The sequence below is a fragment of the Dermacentor variabilis genome, chromosome 5 (assembly GCF_050947875.1).
Source record: "Dermacentor variabilis isolate Ectoservices chromosome 5, ASM5094787v1, whole genome shotgun sequence".
Lineage (NCBI taxonomy): Eukaryota > Metazoa > Arthropoda > Arachnida > Ixodida > Ixodidae > Dermacentor > Dermacentor variabilis.
Genome location: NC_134572.1, coordinates 49697081 through 49703632, shown reverse-complemented (window position 1 = coordinate 49703632; position 6552 = coordinate 49697081).

The following is a 6552-nucleotide window of genomic DNA, read 5'->3' as shown; positions in this document are numbered from 1 at the left end:
GCGCTGAGTGACGCTACGAATGAAATAATTTATGAATGATTTATGAAATAATGAAATCCTCATTCACTGCTGTCATGCACTTGGGCAAGGCCCGGCGCTCCAACGCTGCTGCCTTCGTTATCCGAGCGCCGTTGAAAGGCCGCTTTCTCGATCTTCCTGGACTCGTTTGCTAGGACGGAACTTCACGTTGTTCAAGTTTTAAGGCGCCGCCAGGTGGGAGCTTACGCTTACGTTAAGATTAGGTTTCAAGGAAACTACATACACTGTAAAACAATTTACGCCCTTAAAAGTGAATGAGGGTGTATATTGTTCTGATTTACACATCCTTGCACCTTTTTTGTTTATAGTGTAAGGGTACCACGAGTGGAACTGGCTGTGTAGATAGATGGCGCTTATAAAAAAAGAAAGGGGTAAACCTACTGAAGCGAATCTTGAAATGTGAATAATTCGTAGGGTATAATGATAAATAAAGACCTAAATGCACCGTGAGGATTCTAACGAACTCGTTCGGTGGCATGTACTGCCGTCCCGTTTCAAATGGGATGGTCATACTGTAATCATCATCAAGCCGCCGTCGCTTCTTCATGTGCTGTTGCGTTTCGCCTGCGACACGTGGTTTTGCCGGCGCGACTGCGGCGGGGCGGCAGACATTTTGGCCCGATCGTCGTCGCCGCAACACTCATCGCCAGGTGTTTCCAGGCGCGACTGCGGCGATGCGACCGCCTAGGGATCATCCTCGCATTCCAGTCATTGTGCCCGAAACAGGCGATGCCAAAGCAGGGATCTCATTCCAGTCATTGTGCCCGAAACAGGCGATGCCAAAGCAGGGATCTCGTTCCAGTCATTGTGCCCGAAACAGGCGATGCCAAAGCAGGGACCATCCTCTCATTACAGTCATTGTGTCCGACCGGCAGCGCCACGACAGGGTGCTACGAGATCGTGCTCGACATGGTGCTACGGCATCGCTACGACAGTGTGCGTCACCATTAGCCCATTGTACATTCACGTGCTCGTCTTTTGAGGGGTTCCTTCTTGCCCTCAACTGCGAGAGTATAAAAACAGCTGCCCCCGGACGCCAAAAGGAGGGCTCCGATTTCTTCTGTTGAGTGAAGTGCTCTCCCGTCTCTCTACTTCGGTCAAACCTGACCGCCAACTCTTTGCGATGTTAAAATAAACAAGTTGTTTCGTTGTTACCAGTCGACTCATGCTTTGCCGGGACCTTCGGATGCTTCCAGTTGTACCCCAGGCCGCCAGGCCAACGCTACCCTTGGGGCTTGCGACCCAGGTACAACCACGGGCGTCAGCGCCGAGTTCCCAACCGATCGTACCAGCGGTGCGATCTCAAACAGTGCCCTCCGCCAGGTCCGTTCCTCATATTTAACAGTGCCGGCATATCACGCGGTCTTTTTCGGGCAGCAAGCATTCTTCATCTTCCATAATTAGACGCCCACGAGGAAAACCAAACAACGTGGGCCTGCGTCGTCAGCCACGCCGAGTCGGCGAGAATAATTGCATCCATTTGCGTGTCGTTCGCCAGCTGACCAGCTAGGTTGGTGGCGCGTTGGTCCAGCTGCTGCTGGCGACGGAGAAGCTTTATCGTCACTTTTGCGTGGTCGGTGGCTCGTCGTCGAGCGTGGCCGAGAAAAAAAAATATTAAAATTGCGGGAACCCACAACGCAAAGTTCTTTTTTTTTTTTTGTTTTTCAGGCGCGAGGTGCCGCGTACGTGTATATGTATACGATGGGCGAGTAGCGCGGCTTCTGCGAAAGCAGCGCCTAGCGCATCCATCAGCATCGGTCGGCCTGGGAGTTATGTGTACGCGTCGCTTCATTTGGCATCGCGCGCACGTAAGCTGGAGTTGCCCCGAACATCCCCGGGAGTCTCCGCTGTCCTTGGCGACGATAACGCTGTGCGCGAAGCCAACGGCTTGCCGCGTGGCTACGAGACGAACGTACGAACGATAAAAAAAAAATGTCTTTTCTGAACCTATTCGCGCAATGTCGAACGAATTTTACTTTTACCGCAATAGGAGTTAAAAACTCGAAACTTGGTTCGTTGTATCCGTCCGTCACGCCTGTCACGTTCCCCGTTATAGGGAGAAGAAAACCACAACTTTGCCCACCGGTGTTCAGGAGTCGTTGCACGTATTCGCAAAAACCGCCTCACGCTAGAATTTTTTTTTTCGTTAGAGCAAATGGTGACCGGGCAATGGCAAAAAGCACTTAAACGAACGAAGAGCTTCGTGTTCGGCCCCGTGTTCGTGCGCCAATGTGCAGTTGGAATCGAGGTACGCTAACTGCAGCGCATATGGCGTAGCTTTGAGGCTTTTTTTAGTTAATGCGAAGCTTTGCGTGCCACATACCCTTGTGAGAGTGGCGTTGTCCCTGCGGCATGTATTTCGAAGGTCGCAGCAGAACGTACTTTATGGCGGACGAGGGCGACGCTGCGTGAAACTCGAAAGAAGTTGAGAGGGATGGTATACCCACGGTGCAAGCCATGTTGCTGTCGTAGTAAATGAGCCGAGGGCTGGGGGAGGCTCTAACGCATGCTTTCTTTTCCCCTGCATATCATAACAAGATCGTTTCGGTTCCTCTATGTACGTCGCCTGAAAGGATTCACTGGCTTTCTCGTGATCCAAGCTGCATGCTCAACCAAAGACGGCGTGCGCCACCTTACCGTTTTATGGAAGCGTAGCAAACCTGCACTTCGTCGTTCGTTAAGTTACGCGTGTTTCGGTCTACCGTCTTCTGGTTCTTATTGCATTTCACTTCCTCTGCACATCGTTGTGCACTTCACGGCTTCAGCTTCTCTGGAACGCAACTGATCGTGTAACATGAACTTTGCATGGAAACGACTTGCTGAGCCAAGACGACCAAGCGTCTCTATTAAACCTTGCTCGCACTTCAAGTTCACAAAAGGCTCTTACGCTAAATTGTTCGTGGGAGAAAAATATCAGGCAATCCCGACCCTGGACCTGTTATTAGCGAATGCGACCGACAAAATGGCAGAGAGCACCTACGAAAGAAGAGCTTTGTGAATTTGGCACCTAGTCCTGTCTGCAGGAGTTGCCGATAGCGCTGAGAGCTGCTGAAAGCAACTGCAGAAGTACAACGCTATAGCTATCTACTTCCGTAAAGATGGCGTTACGGTACAGTAGTGGCCTGTAGTCACAAAAAAATTCTTGCTAACTGTTCGTAAACGCATATGCCAGCTGATTGTGATGTCGGACATATTACTTAAAAGAGACCGGCTAGCGGTAAACATCATTTACGAACGGAAGGCTGTGAATTCACTCCTGTGCAACTGTTCCGCGACATGAGATGACTAGAGATTGGACGGAAAGAGGGAGAGATTAAAAGGGAAATCTAAAAAAGAGGCGCTGGAGCTGAGAAAATTTAGTAGTCGTGCACGCGTGTGGCAAAGGAAAATGTCACGGGCTCCTTGCAGCCTCCTTTGTATCACTACGGCACACGCGCGCACGGATCGAGTATGACCCATGCTGTACCGCTTATGCTGTAGCTTTTTTCATCGCAATTTCGTAGAGAGATTTAAATTGGCTCAGTTCTCTTTGAACGAAAAGCACAAGAAGGAAGCCAACCACAAAGAGCTGTTGATATCGGCTGCTTGACTGCGTGCGTGCCCCATATACGTGTTAAGCAACTGTGTACCGCGCTGCAGACATACACATAGCGGCTTTTGAAAAACCGTATGGTGACAATAAAATTGCACCGAACACTGAACACAAACAGAATGTCCAAAATGCGGAAAGCTGTGACGTCAAACTAATGAAGAATGCAACATGACTCGGGAGAATAAATCTTGCTGTTGTTCTCGAGGCACGCAAACAAACGTTGAGCTATTTAATTAATATAGAACTGTATACAAATGTACAACCCCCTTGCTACCTACCATCTATGCCCGATTTTATTCTTATTCTGTGCGCTTGCATCAACCCACCGCTCTCTGCTGACCGCCGTTGAGGTTTCAGCCGTTACAGTGCGGTCAGCAGGAATTTTTCTTTCACTTCCTCCTTTCCACCATTTCTGTACTTGCTTCTAGTACGACAACTCATAGAAGTGCAGGTATTTATCCAGAAGACTATCGAGCAGAATGACTGGCTGAGGGGTGCAAGGAAGTTGACGCGGTTTCACATACAACTATGTATATGTCTGGGCAGGGCGACGTAATGATGGAGACGAGGAAAGCGCGTGTCGCTTCTAAATTTTCTTCGTTTCTCTTCTCTTGTTCGTGTTTAGTCGCGCTGCCCTACAGAGCAGCATTAGGACGACGGATACGGGGTTACAGGTGCAGCATGAATGTCTTGTAGTATGCGCGTACGCCTTCTTCCATTTAAAACAAAAGTAAAAGAAAAGCAGCGGGCTCGAACTCGTGCTCAAGGCTCCGCATCGGAGTCGCCGCGAACGCCGCAGCTTAAAAAGCTTGCACGCATGGCGCCCCCCTTTTGCATACGCCCACTTTTCTTGCCGCGAGCGCATATCCAGCGGCGTAATTGCCCCGAGCATGCAGGAGGAGGCGCGCGCGAGGGAAAACACGGGCCAGCTGTTTTGTGGTGGGATGCCGGTTCCCCTTTGCCGCTTGCCTCGCGGCGGCGTCGGCCGCTGCACCTTGAATACGCGAGCGGCGTGCGCGCGCGTGTTCTTGCCCCGTAATGAGCGGGACCTTGGCCGCCAGAGCTCGTTTCTCGTCGGCGCTGATTTGCAAGCCGGCGGTGGACTGCATGCTTGATGCCGGCTGCCTGTCTTGGCCTCTCCCCCGTTTGCGCGCGATAAGCGCGGCGGCCCTCTTCCGCGAACGCGCCCGTCGGACGCCGCTGTGTATACGTCGTGGTCTTTTCGCGGCTTTCCGCCGTCGCGTTCGCGCGGTGCCCGTAGCTTCGTTATGCGGAACGTTTCGTGCTGGCGGCTGCATGTTGCGCCGCGCTTTGAGCAGGGGCCTTTCCGAGGTGTCGCACGGCTACGGAAGGTTGTCGCCTTAACTGGCAACTGTGCGGAAAACAGAGCCCGGCAGAATTTCGAGCACTTCTTGCAGCTGAGGCAAGTAGTACTATACGCATTGTCATTCAAGGTATCTCAGAGGATGTTGCGTACGCTCTCGTTATACCTTGCGGAGGCAGTGAAAAATTACACGCAGAACCTCAAGGTGGAAGTTATCTAAACGATGCGTAAGCATTTGCTACTAAACGCTTCCTGTTTCGTCGTTGTATGCTGCTGTGTTTGGTATAATTGCGAGAAACACCGCGAAAGAATCGCGAAACCGAGAAGCACGCTTGCAACACCGAAATGTTAACTGAGACCCGCATGAGACGATGAAGAGGCGAGTAGCAGAAATGTTCACTCTTGTTATAGATAACTCCCAGAGGATGTGGACGTGGGCTGAAGTGACGGGAGAGATATTGTAAATGATGCAAATAGATAAGAAATATTATTCACACTGTCTCTTGTTTGGTTATTCTTTTTGCGTTTCTTCTTTATCTTCAAATTGGATGATGGTACGTTTGGATGATGCCGCTGCTTCGTGGCATATGAGCGCTGGCCGATGGATCCTGTAGTACGTGACGTAATTGCACGTTTTCACGTTTGGTAGACCTTGTACGCAGACGTGGTTGACGACGCTGCCTTAGCTACCACCGGCGGCGGATACGTATGGCGCGGTCGCGTGGGCCCTCTCTTGAAAGCAATCTGCGATGGGGACAGAGGCCACAGAGTACTGATAGCTTCGTGTACGCTATGTTGTCGCCGTTTAGTTCGCGTTGAAGCGAGAGGCAGCACAAATGTGACTGGCGCAGCATGGCCTTAGTCGCTTTTGCTCCATTAAACCAGAATTAATTAACTAAAGGCCAATTCGCTCGCTGCTGCGGGCCCTATCTTGGAAGCGATCGTCTTACTTAACGGACAGACAGAAGAGTTTACTCGCTGGGTAGGCATAGAAATTTCCACGCATTTAAAAAGAAAGAAAGACGGAACGAAGAATAGAAAGGTCCCCTCAAAAGGAGGAGGAGTGTCTCAGAACAACGTCGACGCTTTGTTGCTTGTTTGCTTGCTTCCTTTGTGTTTGATCATTCTTTAGATTTGTTCTGTTGCTCTTCCTTTCCTCTTTCCTCCCCTCCTTCCTATCTTCCATTTCTGTGTTGCTGCCTCCCTTCTGAAGAGTAGGCAGGCGTTGTGCCCCTTCCGTGGCAATTGCCAGCCTGCTCCTCGCATTTCCTTACCTGTTAATTGTATGTATTCAAAACAAATAATAATAATAATAATAATAATCATTCGTAAGCCGGTTCTCTAGTTTTCGTTGTATTTGATAATTTCGCTGGAAGCTCTTTCTGTAACAGTACCATGAGGAGTGCCCGGAGTTTAACTGCCAGGCGAAACCGTCGACCTCAGCATGGCTTTGATCAGCCGCTCGCCTGAAGCGGCTCGCCTAAAACGCAAGTTATCACCGTGTTGGACGTCTTTCGCGTATACACGGCCGTTGTGGGCTCCGGCCAGCTGGGCCTGACTTCGGCGCCAGTGCGGGCTTTCCCTCTGGTAATGTCCG